Source organism: Saimiri boliviensis, chromosome 1, assembly GCF_048565385.1.
Source record: "Saimiri boliviensis isolate mSaiBol1 chromosome 1, mSaiBol1.pri, whole genome shotgun sequence".
Classification (NCBI taxonomy): Eukaryota; Metazoa; Chordata; class Mammalia; order Primates; family Cebidae; genus Saimiri; species Saimiri boliviensis.
Window position 1 is genome coordinate 265,985,377 of NC_133449.1, and position 21,644 is coordinate 266,007,020.

The following is a 21,644-nucleotide window of genomic DNA, read 5'->3' on the forward strand; positions in this document are numbered from 1 at the left end:
GGGCACTCATCTCATAATGAGCCACTACCCTCATGAGCTCATCTAAGCCCCATTACTTTCCAAAGGCCTCCATCTCCAAATACCATCACATTGGGGGTTAGTGACTTCTTCAATATATACATTTTGTGGAGGATGTGAGCATCCAGCCCACAGAACCTACCTACGCTCTTGATATTTTCCACAAACTGTTGTAAACCAAAGACACTATTTTCAGTTTCTGTTGAATCATTTCTACAACCTGAACAAACTCTGCCCAATTCCATGGGTCAAATTCTGGACCACTATTCCAGCAGGGCAGCAGGGACAAATAGCAGCTAAAATGACTTAAGTTTTACCCCTGAACTGATCAGGATGAGGTTCCAACTCAACCACTGATAGCAGGACCTGAGTCTTCTCATCTGCAAAAAGGGACTTACAAGAAAAATAGCTAACTATGTAAGTGCTAAATAAGACACTGTGCCAAGCATCTTTCGTAAACATCGAGGTAAATACTATTATTATATGTATTTTGTTGATGAGGGAATTAAGGCTTAGTGAGGTTAAGTAGCGACGCTGCAAGTTAATCCAAGTCGAAGAGCTTGGATTCCAACCCAGCTCTGATTCTGAAACCTAAGCGGTACAATGGTTGTACATTTTACATAAGAAGTTACCTACAGAGTAATTATTGGTAGGTATTATTGTTATGTTTATCATTGTTGAAGATGAACCTCCTATGTTCAGTTCTTTCATTCATTCGTTCCTTCATTCCATATTTATGGAGTCCCTGTTACACGCTAAGCTAAGCACTCTGGCACAGATGAGCCAAGCCTGCCCTTACTTCTCTCTTTCATCTCCTGTTCATTCCCCTGGTACTTGATCCAGGCAAAGCTCTGTGATGGAATTCCAAGTTGACAGATTCAGTTCATGAGCCAGGCTGTCTCAGTGAGAGTTCTTCCTGAGGCGGAGCCTGAGACAAGGACTTGAGTAATCTTTCGGGATGCCTCTTTACTGAGATGTCCTTCGGAAGCAGGAGTGAGGGATGGTGACAGTAAGGTAAGGAAGGAGGAGAAGCCAGTGTAAGGACGCCTGATCAAAGCCACTACTCTGGACAGCAGGCTTGGATTCTGCCGGGGCCTCTTGAGCAGTGTACAGAATGCCTGTCAGACAGTTTCCCTGAAGATGAGAGGGGCTAGAGCATTTACCTGCCCACTCTACTCTGTACTAAATTCACTGAGGGTTGCCCCAGGAGACGTAAATTTCAGCCTGCACTTCTCTATCCTACAGATGCTGGGGGCAGAATGCAGAGACTCCACATATGTGCGAGGTGAGTGTGAGCCGCCGCAGCTACAGCTGAAAGCTTGTATCTCATACACATGCTTCCTGCCTCCCTGCTCATGGCTCCAGTTCCATCTCTATACTTCATATCACAACACGCTTTATTCAAAGCAATAGCCCTCAGCACTAGGAAAAGATTAACTGATGTTCTACTAACTTGGTTTACCTAGGTAGCAGCAGTAGGAGAAGTTTGGCGGTATAATTTGGAAAATGTCCCTGGCTACCAGGTCACAGGTGAAAAATCCTTGGCCCGCAGGCATATTCTCAAAGAAAGCCATTCCTCTTCAGCTCAAACATCTAGAGTTGCTTCTGCCATGTGCAACTGAGAACATTGACTGATATAACCCCTGTGACACTGGATAAATGATGCTTTGCTTTGTGATATTTGGCCTATGTTATTATGAGGAATTAAGACTGCATTAGTCCTAGCAATAACAATAAACTCTAAGATTATCTGTGTAGGGCAAAGTACCAAGAAACATGAAACATTCAAAATTGAAATTTTTTTTTCTACCAAGAATCTGAAAACTCAAAGGCAGCCTAATCACTGTATATAGAAAGCAGATTTTTTGGTACATGGTGAAGGAAATTTTTCTTATTTAATCATTGCTGCCCTTACAATTGAGGCTCCTTGTAGTTTAGATTGTTTCTTTTGTCATTATGTGCCAAATATTTTACACAAAAGATAAAATGCAGCAAAAATAAATCAAAGTAGAACGGCTGTCCTTCATGGACTACTTTTATTTTTTGCTGGATTCTGACTGATTTCCTAAGAGTTCAGAGTTCCAGAGAGAAATCAGAGGTTCATTTTTAAAAATCATGGATTATAGAACTTTACAACTTGAAAACCAGAGTCCAATCTTCTTGTTTTGAGGTTTCACAACTAATCAGAGTCAGATATAGATTAGAAAAACCCTGGTGTATTGTTCCTTCTCTGCAAACACATCTGTTCTAAAAGAAGCAAGTGTGATCCTGTCCTGCACAGACCTTTACTTACAGCATTGTTTTCTGCCCATGGCTCTCAAATCGGGGATTTTGCTGATGCAACAGATGGACAAAGAGGTGATATTCAAAATGGCCTTGGTATTTGGGAGGGAGGAAAATGTATGTGCGGGGCTTCAGGGCTTTTTCCTGAAAGTGGTCCCTATGCGGCAGGAAGTTCCTTCCCTTTGCTGGGTTCTCCCCTGAATTCCAGATTTAGCCAAATTTATTTCTCCTCAGGGCCCTTTTAGTTTCTGCTTAATGAGACCGGGTGTTGCTGAGTGTTTGATTGACGCTTGGTTATGTACAGCCTGTATTCATCTTCCTGAGAAAGGACATTGCACAAGAAAGGATTGCCACTGGCAACCGTGGTGGCATTTCTGAGAGCATTCCCAGCAGCTCTGTTCCCCACCCCAGTGGAAGGAAACCCCACACTGACCAGCGGATGGAGGGATGGAGGGAGGCATGACGCCCAGAGCAATTATTATATCCCTATGCCCAGAGACGTTGGGCTCTTTTCAGTCAACATTAGACCTGCTCACTTTTTACTCACATACAGTTCTCCTGATTTCTAAGCCACCTGAGCCAAGTCTAGGCTGGAGGAAAATACTTCTAAAGTAAAATCAGATCAGCTGCAAAGGAGTTGCAACATCTCGATTAGCCTCCTGGATCAAAAAACATTTCCATGTCAAATTCAGGCACCCGAACTGATTTCTTTGCTGGAATGCCCCAGCTAAGAAATGCAAATCTCTGGGCTGCCTATAGCAAGGTCTCAAGCAATGCCCTTGGCGGCTTAGCCAGGACATAGCGATTTGGAATACAGCTTGCTAAGCGTGTGGCCTGGCCAGGATGGTGTAACTGGCAAGCTAGCTGGAACAAGTTCTTCTGCTTCAGGCCAGTGAATATTTATGTCAGGCCAAGAGTAAAGAAAATGGATTTCACTCCCTTTGTATCCTGTGTATTGCCTGGGGAGTGGTGGCAAGTGAAAGCGGTTTTTTGTGTAGGTAGCACTTCTGGTAGCTCCAGCTAAACTTGCTGCCTGGGCCCTCCCGTTCTGTCCACCTCTCCTTTCCTCTTCAGGACAGAACTCCGCACACTGCACATAAATATGCAGGACAGGACACATCCCCTGGTCTCAAGTGGCCCTCGATTTTAATAAAGCTGGATGGTCCTTCAAATTCAAGCTTTAAAAACCCTCACATTGAAAAGAAAAAAATCCCACACTTTCATAGAGGTATAATCGACACAAAATAACCACATGTGATTAAGTGTACAGTTTGATAAGATTTTTCCTTTTATATTTAGTTGACACATAATGGTACATATTTATAGGACACAGAGTGATATTTTAATAGATGTATACAACGTGCAATTTTCAAATCAGGGTAATTAGCATATTTATAACCTCAAATATTGATCATTTTTGGTGAACATTCAAAACCCTGTCTTCTGGCTTTTTGAAAATATACAAAAAATTATTATTTGTAGTCACCCCATAGTGCTATAGAACACAAACTTTTTTCCTTCTATCTGCCTGTAACTTCCTGTCTGCTAATCACCCTCTCTGTATCCTTCCCTCCCTCCTATTCTTCTCAGCCTCTGATAACCACAGTTCTGCTCTCTACTTCTATGAGCTCAAATTTTTTTAGCTCCCACATGGGAGTGAGAGTGTGTGGTATTTGTCTTTCTGTACTTGACTAATTTCATTTAACATGATGTCCTCCAGGCTCATCCACGTTGCTGCAAATGACAGGATTTCATTCTTTTTTATGGTTGAATCATATTCCATTGTGTATATCTACCACATTATCTTTTCTTATTTTTTGAGGTGGAGTCTCGCTCTGTCACCCAGGCTGGAGTGCAGTGGTGCAATCTCAGGTCACAGCAACCTCCACCTCCCAGGTTCAAGCATTTTTCCTGCCTCAACCTCCCCAGTAGCTGGGAATATAGGCATGTGCCACCAGGTCCAGCTAATTTTTTTTTTTTTTTTAATTTTTAGTAGAGACAGAGTTTCACCATGTTGGCCAGGCTGGTCTCAAACTCCCGACCTTGGGTGATCTGCCTGCCTTGGCCTTCCAAAGTACTAGGATTAACCTGGCTCCACATTTTCTTTATCCATTCATCTTTTTTTTTTTTAATTATACTTTAAGTTCTGGGGTACGTGTGCAAAATGTTAGAGGTTTGTTACATAGGTATATGCATGTGCTATGGTGGTTTGCTGCATCCATCCCCCTGTCACCTACATTAGATATTTCTCCTAATGTTAGCCCTCCCCAATCCCCCCATCAGCTGCTGTCCCTCCCTTAGCCCTCCAACTCTCCAACAGGCCCCGGTGTGTGATGCTTCCCTCCCTGTGTCTATGTGTTCTCATTGTTCAGCACCCACTTATAAGTGAGAACATGCAATGTTTAGTTTTCTGTTCTTTTGTCAGTTTGCTGAGAATGATTGTTTCCAGCTTCATCCATGTCCCTGCAAAGGACATGAACTCATCCTTTTTATGGCTACATAGTATTCCATGGTGCATATGTGCCACATTTTCTTTATCCAATCTATCTTTGATGGGCATTTAGGTTGGTTCCAAGACTTTGCTATTGTGAACAGTGCTGAAAAAAACATACGTGTGCATGTGTCTTTATAGTTGAATGTTTTATAAAAACCTTTGCCATTCATCTGCTGGTGAGCATTTAGGTTGATTCCATATCTTGCTATTGTAAATAGTGCTGCAATAAACATAGGGGTGCAGATATCTCTTTGACATACTCATTTCATTTCCTTTGGGTAAATACTCAGTGGTGAGATTGCTGATTATATTGTAGTTCTATTTTTAGTTGTTTGAGGAACCTCTTACTGTTTTCTATTTAGTTTGTGCAAAAGTAATTGCAATTTTTGCCATTACTTTTAATTGTGGTTTTTGTCATTAAAAGTAATGACAAAAATGCAATAGCTACTATATCATAACAATATAACAGCTATACCAATTTACATTCCTTCCAGCAGTGTGGAAGAGTTCCCCTTTTCCCCCAATTATCACCAGCATTTGTTATTTTTTGTCTTTTTGATAATTGCCATTCTGACTGGGGTGAGATTATATCTCACTGTGGTTGTTTTTTGCCTTTTCCTCAAGGATTCGTGATGTTGTGCATTTTCTCACATACTTGTTGGCCATTTGTATGTTTTCTTTTGAGAAATGCCTAGGCAGAGCCTTTGCCAATTTTTGGATGCGATTTTTTTTTTTTCTGGATGTTCAGTTGTTTGAATTTCTTGTATATTCTAGATATTAGTTCCTTGTTGGGTGAATTGTTTGCGAATGTTTTCTCCCATTCTACAGGTTGCTGCTTCATTCTGTTTCTTTTCTGTGCAGAAGCTTTCTAGTTTGCTACAGTCCCATTCATCTATTTTTGCTTTAGTCGCCTGTGCTTCTGAAGTCTTACCCATAAAACCTTTGCCTAGACCAATGTCCTGAAGCAATGCCCTTAGGTTTTCCAACTTGCTAAGTTTTGGCAGATGTATAGGTCACTTGATTGCGGTAAAGCTGTCAATATAACCAAGATAATGAACATACTCATCACCCCCTAAAGTTTCCTCTTGCCCCTTCGTCACCCGTTTCTATCTTCCATTCCTGCTTCCTGACTTTCCAAAGCCCCACTCCAAAGCCCCAGGCAACCATTGATCTGCTTTCTCTCAGATTAGTTTTTATTTTCTAGAAGTTTATGTGAATGGAATCATACAATATATATACTCTTCTTTGTCTGGCTTCTTTCACTCAGGATAATTATTTTGAAATTAATATATGTCAAGTGAGCTTTATTAGTTTGTATTTTTCAAAGACTTGGTCCATTTTATCTAAGTTGTTGCATTTATTGGAATAAAATTGCTCATGATATTTCCTTATTATTTTTAAAAGTCTGTAGAATTTGAGGTGTGGTCACCTCTTTGATTTCTAATATGAATGATATTTGTTTTCTCTACTTTCCCCTGATCTTTCTAGGTTGAGATTCATTAGTTTTATTATTTATTCATCAATGTTTATTTATCTTCTCAAGCAAGAGTTGTTGCTTTCATTGCTTTTCTCTATCGTTTTTCTGCTGTGTATTTGCAGATTTTTGCTTTGATATTTATTATTACTTCCTTCTGCTTTACTTCCTTGCTTTAATTTGCTCTTTCTTAAATTTCTTAAGGTGTAAGTTGAAGTCACTGATTTGGAAACATTCTTCCTTCTAAGATAGGTGGCTACTGCTATACTTGCATCTCTACTGTTCTAGCTGCATCCCACAATGGAATTCAATTAGAAGTCGGTATAATAGAAATCCTTTGTATAATATAGTTCTCTTAAATACATACAGATTTGTTTTATTGCTCAGAATGTGGTCTACTTTGATAAGTGTTCTATGTGCACTTGTGAATACCATATGTTCTGTTGATGTTGTGTGGAGTGTTATATAAATACCAATTAGGACAAGTTGACAGATAGTGTTGTTCAAGAGGTCTATATCTTTTTTGATTAACAATCTGCTTTTCCTATCAATTATTGAGAGACAGACATTGAAATCTGACAATTATGAATTAAAAATTTTCTTTTTGTAGTTATGTCTGTTTTTGTTTCATGTATTTTTGAAGCTCTGTTATTAGATACATACAGTTTTGGAATTGTTATGTTATCTTGACCCATTTATCCTTATGTAATGATCTTTTCTATCCCTGACAATATTCTTTACTGTAAAATCTACCTGTCTAATGTTAAAATAGCCATACTAGCTTTATTTTGATTAATGCTAACATATCTTTTCCCATTTATTTAAATTTCCCATTGTTGCTGTAACAAATTATCAAAAATTTAGAGACTTAAAACACCATAATTATCAAAAATAAGTCTCACTGGGCTAAAGTCAAAACGCCATTAGGGTTGGTTCTTTGTGGAGGCTCTGTGGAAAATGCATTTCTTTGCTTTTTTTTTTTTTTTTTTTTTTTTTTTTTGTTTGAGACGGAGTTTCACTCTTGTTACCCAGGCTGGAGTGCATTGGTGTGATCTCGGCTCACCGCAACCTCTGCCTCCTGGGTTCAGGCAATTCTCCTGCCTCAGCCTCCTGAGTAGCTGGGATTACAGGCATGTACCACAATGCCCAGCTAATTTTTTGTATTTTTAGTAGAGACAGGGTTTCACCATGTTGACCAGGATGGTCTCGATCTCTTGACCTCGTGATCCACCTGCCTCGGTCTCCCAAAGTGCTGGGATTACAGGCGTGAGCCACCGCGCCTGGCCTCTTTGCTTTTTCTAGATTCTGGAGGCCTTGGCTCATGGGCCCTTTCCTCCATATTTAAAGCCAGCAGCATAGCCCCATTACAGGGAGACACAGGAGGGCTCAGAGTGAGTGGTAGCTGTGGCATGACCATGCTCTATTTTTCATAAGAAATTAAAGCAGGCCGGGTGCGGTGGCTCAAGCCTGTAATCCCAGCACTTTGGGAGGCCGAGGCAGGTGGATCACGAGGTCAAGAGATCGAGACCATCCTGGTCAACATGGTGAAACCCATGTTGACTAAAATACAAAACTAAAAATACAAAAAATTAGCTGGATATGGTGGCGTGTGCCTGTGATCCCAGCTACTCAGGAGGCTGAGGCAGGAGTATTGCCTGAACCCAGGAGGCGGAGGTTGCGGTGAGCCGAGATTGCGCCATTGCACTCCAGCCTGGGTAACAAGAGCGAAACTCCGTCTCAAAAAAAAAAGAAGAAATTAAAGCATTGTTCAAAAACTAGGTGGTGTTACTGTATTTACTCATGAAGGCATCTGGGAACATTCACCCTGGAGAAGCAAAGACTCAACAGGACATTGATTATATTGAACTATCTGAAGAGCTTTGAAATAAAGACTAGAAGTATGTGTGTTGATGACCAGCAAGACCTAACTCTTTCTTGTCCCATGTGGGTGCTGCATATACAATCACATGTGACCCACAGTTACCGGGAGAGGACATGTGCACATCACCATCAGTCATTCTGTCTGGGAGAAGAAAGGTGGAAATGCACAGATACAAAGAACAGAACCCCCAGTCTTGGGCATGAGGCTGAAGAGGGTGTCTAGGGGTTGCTCTTGGTGTCCTGCCCATGTCCCCTCTGGCCTTACTCTTGTAGTTCCAGACTTCTCACACCCTAGGGCTTTCTTTCAGCAGGTGAGAGGTGTCTGAAGATTAGTTCCATTCCCCCTACCCAGCAGTCCTCAACCAGAGACTGATGAAAGCTGGTGTACAGAATTTTCGGCTCCCTTGCCCCTGGGGCTTGATAACTCGGAGGCACTCATTCTAACTGACTCCTTGTGTTTCCAAATGGATTCATGGTCCAGTTATAGCAGATATTAACTGTACACCATTTATTCATTGCCTTCTCTTTGCTTACTTCCTCCCTTCTCCTCCAGTGTTCCATGGGATCACCTGCCTCCAAAACGTCTCATACTTGAGTCCTTATATCAGAATCTGCAACTGAACTAAACAGGTAAGGCAAAGGGGATAGGGCTACAGTAAAAACTCACATTTCATACACTGTCCCAGTAAACCCAGAACATCGAAAAGATAGTTGAAAATCCCCCCACCCAGTAAAGCTCTGGAACTAAACTGTAATGGGGTTACTGGCAAGAATAATGGTTTCTTAAAATGTCCCTTATGTGAGGGATATGGGACCTTTAAAGGAAAAAATAAAACACCCTGCAAATCATAATGAAATGCTTGCCCAGGAACATAAAACAGATGCTCTAAAAACCCTATCAGTAAGGCTGTGAGTCCGGAGAACACTGGTGATTCCGGCCTTGTGCTTTATTTGCTGGCAATAGACTTGCCAGAGCTCCTTGGGTTGCCATAGCATTTGTAAACAAACTTTGTGGTCAACAGACTCCAGGGTGGTACAATGAGGGGAGTTTGGAAGAAGCAGAGTGCTCTTGCTGAGAAGAAGTCTTAAAAAATGACATCCTCAAAAGATCACAGAACACAAAGCAATGAACTGACTGCCTTGCTGATCAGGATCCACCCTGTTTGGATCAATTCCCTTTCTCCCTCTTTCTTCTAACATCCCTACTCCCCACAAGCATTTCACCACTCCTTCCTCAGGAGAAAGAAGTAAAAATCCAATGGGAAAATCTCCCTGGGGACACAGATGGGGTGGCCGGGGTCCCTGAAAGTTAAGGTCCAGTTGAGGAAGGGAAGATAACATGAATTATTTCACATTGCTTCGGCTGCCTGATCAAACCTGCTGAGTAGTTCAGAACTGCCAGCCATTTCTTCTCCTCTGAAAGGTATTTATTCCACAAACAGTTATTGTACATCTACAAAACACTGAGCTCTGTGCCAGATATTGGGGAATGTAGAGAGGACTAAGATACAGCACTGTCCTCAGGAGACCACCGTCCAGCTGGGGGAGGCTGCAGGGTGATGAAGGCAACTATAGCTGCACATCGCAGGCACAGTGCTCAGCAGAGGGCCCACGTGGGTTTTAGTTGAGAACAGGAAGAGCTCATGATAATAGTGTTTGTTGAGCATTTACTCAATGCCAGGTACCATTCAGACCACATACCCAGATTAACTAGTATAAAAATCCTTGAGACAAATACTCTTGTTATTTTCAGATGAATAAACTGAGGTTAAGTAACTTGCTCAAGGTCACACAGCTGAGTCAGGATTCACACCCCAGAGCACACAGTCTTAATGACTATCTGGCTCTTCAGGGAATCATTTCCAGTAAGCTGCTCTGGGGCCAAGAGTATGAAAAATAGCTGGGGATTAGTAATATTTTACATTCGTGATTTCTACCCATAGAATGTAGACTAGAGTTCCAGATAGGAGACTAGAATATAGGCTAGCCTAAGGAGAAGCACCCAGAGACATTACAGTCCCCATAAATGAAATGACCACTAGGTGCCTCTTTCAAGTAAGCGTGCTTTTATAACTTCTTCTCCCAAAGCGTTCAGATAAGCCACTCAAAGTTTACTCATTAAAATGCAAATTAGACAGAATCCTAAGAGTTTAAAGAGCTGCAGTTTAAGTGCACTGGGCTTCCCAGAACTACGTCATTATCTTGTCCTTGAAATTGGAGATTTCAGAATTTTGGAGCAAAAGAGTCCCCAAATGGGACCTGGGGTGGTAAGGCTGGCCTGAGGCAGAGCTGGGAGGAAGCCACTTTGCAGAAGAGAAAATGCCAAGAAAGGCTGAGCGTATATCTAACCCAGAATGGGTTTTCTGAAAATGGAGAGATTGGGTGGACACTCAGGCAAGGAGAGCCTTGATGAACACCAACAAGAGTGATTTAGAAAATATGGGCTTCTAGCATACAGGTGGTGAGGCATGTGACTCCGCAGGCTTCCGTTCCAAAGAGGAACCCTGGCTGGCACGGGAGAGGGCCTTCTCCAGGACCAGCGTGCAGCTAACGAATGATCTCAGCTTTGGCCAGGGTCATGGAAGTCAGCTGTGCTGGCCAGGAAAACAGTAGCCTTGAGGGTCAAGGACACTCGTAGGGCCCGTGTTCTGGCAGAAGGGGAGAGCCTGGATGGGCCTGATTACGTGCTTTAGGCAAAAGACAGGCTCCGAAGTAACGTGCTACCGCACCCAACTGTCCTCACCGTGAAATTTCCTCACACAGTGGCACTGTTCCTTTCGGATCTTCAACTGACAGTGTGTTGGACTTAAAAAGGTCAGGTCCAGAGAGGAGAGGAAGATGAGAAACTGGCCTTCAACATACTCATCTGTGGAGAATCTCTTCTTCCCATCTTACCTTTCTCCTTATAAGAAATTTTTTTTAAAGGCAGTAATGCACCTAGTTTAAAGAATCACAGAGGTCTCTGAGATTTGTTAAGAGAAAAACCACAAATTGTGTGACATGACTGCCCTGGGAGGAGCTTGGAGGGTCTGACTCTACAATACAGCCTTTCAGCCACCCCTACTTATTCCAGCTACTCCTTTCCATCCCTATCAGTGGCTGCTAATTTTTACACTTTTGAGGATCTCTTGTTGCAAATCAAATTGCGTCTCAGCTTTCTGGTTGACGGAATGCATTTGTGCATTTTCTGCCTTCAAAATTTTGCTCTTCCTGCCCCCTCTCATGGAATATCAGTGTTTTAGATTTGTGGCTTAAGAAAAAAGAATCTTTATTAGCATTTTTAGTGGTTTCAGGATGGGAAGAAAGTAGGTAGTCGTGTTTAATCTGCAAACTTTACTAGAAGTCACCTGCCTTCATTTTTTTTTTTTTTAAATCTTTTGTTGGTGACCAAGAAAAATTAACTCTAAGAGTCAATATTGATAGATGGGCTGTAGGTTCAACTGGGAGTCTCTGTAGTTCATTAGCCAGTAAGTCTGCCCACTGGCACCCCATGCTCAGGGACTCAGGGTCTGTGTTCGTCCCACACTTTGATATGATAGTGGTTTCAAAAGAGAGGTTAAAGCAGATGGTGAATGGAATGGCAGAAATAAGTTCACCCTATCTTTTAAAGACAAATAGTGAGTCCTTATGCCCTCTTATACTTTGAAGCAAGCTTTCTCTACTGTATGTCTGGATCCATACCTTAACATTCATACTGGAAAGGGACAAGCCACAGGATCTCTAGAGTGCACAGTAACAGGGCACAAGCTGTCCCTTAGATAAATTCCTGCGGCTGAGGGCAGAGACCCAGCAAGAACAACCTTCCTGCATTGCTAGACTGACCCCTGTTATCACTTAGGGAGAAACCAATGAGAGGTGGCTGGGAAGTAGCAACTTTTGCTTCAATACATTGGAGAGGACAGAAATTCTTATTTGCTGCTGACAGGAACTTAGGGGAAGGAAGAAAATGCCCCCCTTCCTCACATTTTCATAATTAATGGCTCCTTGCTGGGAGATGAAAATATACTTGAGAGGGGACTATATCATGTGCCCTGAGAGTTTCTGTCCTTAGTGATGAGTCTGCAGGCCCCTTGGGGATGGGATCTCGGGCAGGAGCTCTGAGAACGAATGCCAAAGGAAGACTCGCCGGCTTCCCAGGATGCCGACTAGTGGTCCGACCCTTGTACACATCCACAGAACCAGGATAAAGGAGCACTTCCTAAGGGCAGCGGTGCATGTGAGTTGGTTAACAGCTTAAAGGAAATGGAGCCTGGGAAAGGAGCCCGAGGAATGCAGCTTCTATGGACACCAGCTTGTCCTGGCTTATCTCAGCACCTCAGGCCACCTACCCTATTTTACAGCTTTCACTACTCAGGCTTGGAAAGGCTCAGGGTTGTCCCTTTTTACAGTTAGTCAACCCTTCTTAATAGCCACAAGGAAGTTCAAGCAAATGTCTGGTTCAGGCATAGGAGGTGGGAGCTGGCAATATGTAGGAATCATCCTCCATTCCCTGGGGCCATTCCAGAGGTTTGGAGCAGCATTTCTTGGGGGTCAACTGAGGATGCTAGGTAGAAATGAAAATTCCAAGTCTCACTCTAGGGTTCTCAAACTAAAATTCTTTGTGTTAGGGTGCATCTGTTGGGCAATCTTCATTTCTTAAAAACTGGATTTTCAGGTAACTCAGGTAAAACAAGGTTTTCAGGTAACATCTGAGAAACTTTAGGCAGTGTTTCTCAAAATCCAGATGTTATCATTGCTGGAAACAGATGCTCGGTGCCACAAAGAAAAGTCAGTACTGATACAGAAGATCTCTCAGCAAAGCAATTTTTACTTCCTGCAGGAAGGATACTCTTGCCAGCCATTTTGCCGTAAGAGTACAGGGAACAAAGGAAGAGCAGACATATTTATCCCTTGTGCTTTTGGGGTTGTCCTTACTGCTGTGTTTGAACGTCGTTGGCTGGAGCCAGACCCGGCAATCTAAACTAAAACCCATTGGCTAACAACTTAAAACTTTTCTAAACAAGTAAAAGTAATGTACAAGTCTAAATAAGGAAGGGCATAGGCTGAGAGCTGGGACATGCCTGTGAATACGTCCAGCACAGATATCTTGGTTAAAGTACAAGGACATAGAATGTACTATGTGCCAATAAGCATGTTTAACAGCTACATAGGATAGGGCTTAACAAAGAGTTATTAGCAAAAAGCAAGAAGGCTTTGAAGAAAGTCTTTAAAATGAACTATTATTTCTAACACTTATGAAACTTTGAAGAAGAACTTTTCTACTTCCCACATCATTCACCTATTTTCTAGGCCTCTTCCCCTAAGACTTGATTCAGAGAAACTGGGATGGATTGGGAAATTTGTACTTAGCAGGTATCCAAGGTGAATATTATCAAGACAGTTGGGGAAACTCTGCCCTAGGTTTAAAAAAGTACATATGCCTAGCCCAACCCTGATGCCTTCAGCACATATCCACACAATTATAATTACCGTGCACACATCCAGGCTGCAAGCATAATTTATCCCTCTTTCAAGCTGGCTTGATTCCCATGAATTGTAGAAGATAGTTTTTTTTTTTAATCTTTAAAAAAAATTTAATTTTTGTGGGTATGTATATATATTTATGGGGTACATGAAATGTTTTGATATAGGGATGCATTGCGTAGTAATTGCACACTGGAAGTGGGGTATCTATCCCCTCAGCATTTATCCTTTGTGTTACAAATAATCCAATTATACTCTTTTAGTTATTTTAAACCGCGCAATTAAATTATTACTGACTACAGTCACCCTGTTGTTCTGTGGAATACTAGGTCTTATTCATTCATTCTATTTGTTTTGTATCTGTTAACCATCCCCACCTTCCCCCCACCTCCCCACTATCCTTCTCGGTCTCTGATAAACTTCCTTCCATTCTCTTTTGGTGAGGATAGCTTTTATCACTGAGTAGGAAGCATTTGAAAATTACTTCTTTTCTGGAATAGAAATCTACCTGAGAAACAATGATGGCAGTTTCACGTCAATTTACAAATAACCTAGGTAATTTTGCCTGCTTTGCCTGACTTAATTGTCCCAGTGTAGGGTTGTGATGTGGATGTTTTTATTCTGTCACTTGATGAATGAGAAACCTGGCACTGAAAGAGGTTAGGTAACCTATCCAATATCTCACAGCTGGTGTGTAGCTATGTGTGGGAGCAGCTCTTTGTCCCTGGTCCCAGTAAAGCAAGTAGCTGTATACCAGAAAATTAATAAAGGAATATTTGCCCAAGAGATGGGGGTGGGATTGACATGGGCCTGATCTATGAGTGACGGTTTGGAGAGAGAAGAGGAGGAAACAGTTATGACGTGAATGTACTTTCGTTTATTTATTTCCTGCTGCTGCCAGTAGCCCTCAGTGAGATGTTTCCTTTGAAGTCGCCCACCTCTCTGTCTCCCAGATGAACATGACCTAAACCAGCCTACGCTCTGTCGAGGCCAGACCAAGGCCACTCTCCATAGTCCTTGACTGAGAACAGGGGAATTCAGGGCACACAGCACATTTTCTTTTATGCAAAACCTGCTGGCCTTTTGGGGACCAATCCTTGATGTCATTAGTACCGATAAGTGTAGCCAGGTGGACCTACCCCCAACCCAGACCATAATAGCAATGACATAATCACCACTGCCATCTTGCAACTTCTCAGATGCTCCAGGAAGTTGGCAAGTTTTAGGAGAGGTAACTTCTTTTTCCCATGGCTCATTTTTAGAGCCTGCATGAAACAGTTGATAGATACGTGCTGTATTTATTGAACAGGGACTCTAAGCAAGGCCCTGGCCTAATGCCTAACTGACCTACACCAAGGGACAAGTAGGCCCTTGAATCCTAACATGGCTAGGACTGGATCACTTTGGGCTCTGCCTTGTACTCTTATTCACATGACATCTATCCCAGCCAGGGAGGTCCTGGGGAGAAGCAATAGATTCAGAGAAGAAAGAGCAACAGAAGCCACAACACCCTTCACCAGGCCTGTGCTTAGAATTCATGTATAATTTGTTTGCTGTTGTAGGGAAGAAGAAAACAAGCGTAGGGGTGAAGTGTGAGTCGGAGCCACAGAGTGATCCAAGAGTGGCTAGCTCCCTGGAAGGTTTCATTGCATTGGCCTGAATTTCTTTGGCTGCCAACTTATTCGGATCCAGAGACGGCATGGAATTGCTGGCACTGGGGTTCTCCTCCTTACCACACACTGGGAAATAATCCCAAACACTTGCAGCAAGATGTGCAGCTGAGGTCTGGCCAGGTACAAGGGTGGAAGGAGAAGGAGGGTGCAGGGCAATGCAAGAGCTAGGAGTCAGTAGGAGGGAAAACACATTCTCCAATCTCTTCCACCAGTGATCAAGGGCACAGGCAAGGGAAGTATGAAGATGAAGGGGAGGAAGGGAGAGTAGGAGAGAAGAAAATCCATGGCAAAGAAACAAACCCTAAGGAGAGAAGGAGAGATGGATGTGGCTCAGGTTTCATGTTTCTGGGGTGCTTGCACAGTGGTGCCAACACACACACACACACACACACACACACGCACACATACATATACGCATGTATGCGCATGCACATACATGCATACACACACACATGTGCCAGCTACCAGCCTACAAGTTAGCCAATAATTAATTTTTAGATTCTTCATCTTAACCATTTTCTTTTGAAGTATAATCACCATTAAAATACATTCTTTGGGACAGGTGCAGTGGCTCACGCCTGTAATTCCAGCACTTTAGGAGGCCGAGGCGGGTGAATCACAAGGTCAAGAGATTGAGACTATCATGGTCAACATGGCGAAAACCCATCTCTACTAAAAAATACAAAAATTAGCTGGGCGTGGTGGTGCGCACCTGTAGTCCTAGCTACTCAGGAGGCTGAGGCAGGAGAATTGCTTGAACCTGGGAGGTGGAGGTTGCAGTGAGCCAAGATCACACCACTGCACTCCAGCCTGACGCCTGGCAACAGGGCGAGACTCTGTCTCAAAAAAAAAAAATTATTTGCCTTTATGAGTCCCTTTCTTTAAATCACATTTACTGTGTTGGTACCACATTAATAGCTAATTTTATGCTTACTTATTATTTTTCTCATAGTCACACTTTGACCTCTCATTTAACATAAACATCTTTCATGGCAGAGACACAATTTCATTTCTTTCCAACTCCCTACACTGAGGAACCATGCATGCTATTCTTTTCTTTCTTTCTTTTCTTTTTTTCTTAGATGGAGTTTCACTCTTGTCACCAAGCTGGAGTGCAGTGGTATGATCTCAGCTCACTGCAACCTCTGTCTCCCGGGTTCAAGTGATTCTCCCACCTCAGCCTCCTCAGTAGCTGGGATTACAGACACCCACCATCCCAGCTAATTGTGTGTGTGTGTGTATTTTTAGCTGAGATGGGGTTTCGTCATGTTGGCCAGGCTGATCTTGAACTCCTGACCTCAGGTGATCTGCCCACTTCAGTCTTCCAAAGTACTGGGATTAAAGACATGAGCCATGTGCTGGGGCCACTCATGCTTTTCTGCATATGTGAGGTGCTTCATAAATGCGTAATTGGCTATGTCCTTATAGGAAGGAAAGATTCCATAGCTTTCCTGGGCAGTGTCAGAGTGGCTGGACTTGGCAATGGGCCCAGAAGCAGTTCTGCCTGTGTGAGCCTTGCCTTGGCTTCTGGAATGTTCAGCCTGTGTTATAGTCACATGGTCCCATGAGGGTCAGTTTCTCCTCTCAGCAGGAACTTCCCTGGCCTGGCCTGCTGTGGTTTGAAATCCTGCAGCATGATTGCCCTTGAGATCTTTTTTTTCCAGGACCACATTCTCAACGACACTGTGTTCTTACCCAGTACTTCTGCTAATCTGACTCCCTTGACTGGGGCCCAGTGAGGTCTTTTGTAACCCTGTACTCTGAGCCAAGGAAAGTCATGTTACAGCAGAGTTCCTGCAAAATAAGAGTACTCAATTGCATGCTTTGAAGAGAATTTCAGAAAATTCTATAGGTCTTTCAAGCTTGCCATATACTAAAACTGTTTATTTTTCCACCAGCCCTACCCGCATGGATTAATGAGATTCCCCATCTACTCAGAACCGCATTCCAATCTCCTCCTGAGCTGCTAAGGGAGAGGGAGCATACACCCCGTTGTAGTTACGCTTACTGGGAGTTATACTCCAATGAATTTCAAGAGAAGCCTATCAAAAAGGTAAATAAAAGGAGAAGATTCTCACAGACTCACTGCTGCTGTGCTTTAAAACCTCAGTCTCATCGACTGAACACTAGCCCAGGTAGGAGTGAGGCCCCATCTTGGCACGTCTACAGAGGGCATGGAGAGACTTAAGCCTTTTTGGGTTTGGGAAATGATAAATCCCAATACTGAGGAGAAAGCCAAGTCATCTGGCCTGGGACATGGCCTGGGGCTGAGCTTGGCATGTGTTAGTGTAGCCACAGGGGACAGTGGCTCTAACAGGAACTTGATCTTTCCTCACAATAAGCCTTGGGAGGCTCTGTGCCTCTCTCAGAGGAGACATGCAGTGTGCCTGGCTTCTAGGAATCCTGCTGCATTGTAGTGGCCAGAGGCCCTCCCACCTGGAATCTGTGCTTCCTGGAGCCAAGTTGCCAAAGATTAGAGCTTACTGAAGAGGGCTGGGATAGAAATACACAGGAGCATTCAGAGTTCATAATAACCTCCTGAAGAGTTTCTTGCTTCTTGTGTGTGAATGTTTAATACACTACCACAGCTTTAATCTATCACAGTTCTTCCAAACTTTGGGGTACTTAAGAATTTCCCAAGGAGCTTGTTGTAAAAAGAGATTCCCTGACTGTTACTCCCAGAGATTCTGGCTAGCAGGGCTGAAACACACCTAGGACTCTAATACACAGGGTCTAAAGACTGTACTGTGAGAAACCCAACATTTGCCAATCCCAAGGGCAGAACCTGGTCTTCAGTACCTTTCATCATCCTCACCACCACGACCACTATCACTATCATAACCACCACCATCATCACTATCATCACCACCATCACCACTGCCAGCATCACTACCATCACTACTACCACTACCACCACCATCACCATCACAACCACCACCACCACCACCACCACTATCACAACCACCACCATCATCACTATCACCACCACCACCATCACCATCACAACCACCACCATCATCACTATCATGACCACCATCACCACTGTTAGCAACACCACCATCACTACCACCACTACCACCATCATCACCATCATTACCTCCACCACCATCACCATCACTACCACTACTACCACCACTGTCACTATCATACCACCACCATCATTATCACAACTACCATCACATTCTCACTGTCACCATCACCACTATCACCACAACCACCAACCATTACCATCACTACCACCACCACCTCCAGCACCACCTCTTCCATCACTACCACTACTGCCACCACCATAATCACTATCACCTCCACCATCACCACTACCACTATCACCACCACCACCACTTCCACCTCCACCATCACTATCAGCACCAATCACCACCATCACCACCACCACCACCACCACAACAACTATTTGGGAATTTTTATTGTCCAATGGCCCCAGGGTCAACTGACTGTAAAGCCAGAACCTTCCTCACTAGATTACAAGGACTTCCAAAGACCCCAGTAACTGCAAGAAACATGTAGAGTGCATGATTTCCGAGTACCTGAAATATGGTAGTAAGACTGAGGAACTGAAAGTTTCATTTTATTTTATTGTAACTAATTTGAACATAAATTTAAATAGCTACATGAGTCCAATGTCTACTGTGTTGGACAGGGCAGAGCTACAGGGTGAGAGGAAGAGCCTGATCTACTCAGCACCTGCTTGCGGATCAGGTCACTGCTGCAGTAAATCCACTGGAAAATACCAAGTCTCAGAGTTGAGAGAATCTGCACATATACTTAGAAAAGGATGGACAATATGTGAGAATTGACTGCTTCTTCTACTTCCCCTATTCACCAGAATACTGACTCCCACAATAACCAACCTCCTTTCCTTTCATTCATGGAGATTTTATCCTGGGAAAGGTCATGCTGCCTTTTTCTGTAATTGCGCTACTAAGAATGGAAAAAAATTGGGGGTGATGAAGAAGCTCACTCTGGGGCTGCTACAAGTAAATTGACCAGACTCCAGAAAAATGTTACAGTATTTAAGAATCTGGGCCCAGGAGCCAGGGAGCCTGAGTTAAAGCTTGCCTTTGCTACTTGTCATCTCCTGCATAGCCCTGGAAAATTACTTTGCAAAACATTATTTACTTATCTGTAGAATGGGGATAACAAAAATTCCAACTTTACCAGGTTGCAAAAAGTCAGCGGTTCTCAAACTTTTGGTCTTCTGATCCCTTTATACTCTTAAAAATCAGGACTGCCCCAAAACCTGTTTTGTTGGGTAAATCTATCAACGTATGCTGTTTTAGAAATAAAAAGAACATTAACAATAATAAACCCATTCTACATTAACATAAAGAACATATTTTTGTGAAAAATTACCATATTTTCCAAAACAAAAAGTAATTAGTGAAAAGTGTGACATCATGATACATTTTTGTAGCTCTCATCAGTGTCTGGCATAATAGCAGACAGACAGCTAGGTTCCCATCCCTGCTTCAGCATTCCATCTGTTGCAATATGTTTTTTTGGTTGAAGTATATGTTGAAAATCTGGCTTCACACAGGTGTGTAATTGAAAAAAAAAAGGAGTATTTTCTTAGCCTTTTCAGATAATTTTGGGTAATCAGGGCACAGGAGGCAGGGAGCTTGGGTGAGATGCTACATAAAACTTGAAAAGTGGGCATAATTAAAGGTTAATTACAATGCAGGATTTGAAGCCATATCAATAAACTTTTCATATTTCATTACACGAAAATCTATTGATGTATCATGTACTTTGAGTGTATCTTTTACCTAGGCATAATTTTGTAATATCATACATCAGTCATTTGGAAAATATTGGTTCATTGAGTTATGCTTGATTTTACAAATGTTATCGTGCTTTTATTATGCAATATTAAAATATCACATTTTAAAATATCACCACCAACATCATCAGAGTGAGTGTTTTTAAATTGCATTTTATTTTTTAACTTTTATTTTAGGTTCAGGGGTACATGTGCAGGTTTGTTATACAGGTAACTTGTGTGTCAAAGGGGTTTGGTACAGATTATTTCATCACCCAGGTAATAAGCACAGTACCTGATAGGTAGTTTTTCAATCCTCACCCTCCTCCCACCCTCATGTTAGGCCCCAGTATTTGTTATTTCCTTCTTTGTATTCATGTGTATTTGTTGTTTGGCTCCCTCTTATAAGTGAGAACATGTGGTGTTTGGTTTTCTGTTCCTGCATTAGCTCACTTTAAGCTAATGACCTCCAGCTCCATCCATGTTGCTACAAAAGACATGATCTTGTTCTCTTTTATGGCTATGTAGTGTTCCATGGCGTATATGTACCACATTTTCTTTTTCTTTCTTTCTTTTTTTTTTTTTTTTGAGACGGAGTTTTGCTCTTGTTACCCAGGCTGGAGTGCAATGGCACGATCTCGGCTCACCGCAACCTCCACCTCCTGGGTTCAGGCAATTCTGTCTCAACCTCCTGAGTAGCTGGGATTACAGGCACGCACCACCATGCCCAGCTAACTTTTTGTATTTTTAGTAGAGATGGGGTTTCACCTTGTTGACCAGGATGGTCTCGATCTCTTGACCTTGTGATCCACCCGCCTCAGCCTCCCAAAGTGCTGGGATTACAGGCTTGAGCCACCGCGCCCGACACCATATTTTCTTTATCCAGTCTACTGTTGATGGGGATTTAGGTTGATTCCATGTCTTAGCTATTGTGAATAGTGATGGAACGAACATATGAGTGCATGTATCTTTATGGTAGAACAATTTATATTCCTTTGGGTATAAACCTAATAATGGGTTGCTGGGTTGAATGGTAGTTCTAAGTCTTTGAGAAATCAAGAAACTGCTTTTCACAGTGGCTAAACTCATTTTCATTTTGAGCAGCAGTGTAAAAGCACTCTCTTTTCTCCAAAACCTCATCATCATCTGTTATTTTGGCCGGTGTGTGATGGTATCTCATTGTAGTTTAGATTTGCATTTCTCTAGTGATTAGTAGTGTTGTTGAGCTTTCTTTCATATATTTGTTGGACATGTATGTCTTCTTTTGAAAAGTGCCTGTTCATGTCCTTTGCCCAATTTTTTGTAGGGTTGTTTGGTTTTCTCTTGTAACTTTGTTCCATATAGACACTGGATACCAGGTCTTTGTAAGATGTAGAATTTACAAAATTTTCTCCCATTCTGTAGGTTGTTACTCTGTTGATAGTTTCTTTTGTTATGCAGGAACTATTTAGTTTTAGATCCCATTTGTCAATTTTCACTTTTGTTAAAATTGCTTTTGGGATCTTTGTCATGAAATCTTTGCCCATTCCTATGCCCAGAATGATATTACCTAGGTTACTGTTCTGGGTTTTTAGAGTTCTA

At 42.4% G+C, this 21,644-nt stretch overlaps 1 long non-coding RNA gene across 3 annotated transcripts; it reads left to right on the forward strand.

Annotated features, from left to right (window-relative positions):
• Positions 1-944: 944 nt before the first annotated feature.
• On the forward strand, positions 945-20,509 carry LOC141583524 (uncharacterized). Of its 3 annotated transcripts, none has more exons than XR_012516162.1 (5): positions 945-1,303; positions 8,704-8,780; positions 15,176-15,406; positions 17,185-17,339; positions 18,945-20,509. It is a non-coding gene; the product is annotated as an uncharacterized LOC141583524 (long non-coding RNA). The 3 variants fall into 3 exon arrangements; XR_012516163.1 differs by lacking the exon at positions 15,176-15,406 and having other exon boundaries at positions 945-1,032; positions 1,264-1,303; XR_012516161.1 differs by lacking the exon at positions 15,176-15,406.
• The last annotated feature ends 1,135 nt before the right edge of the window (positions 20,510-21,644 follow it).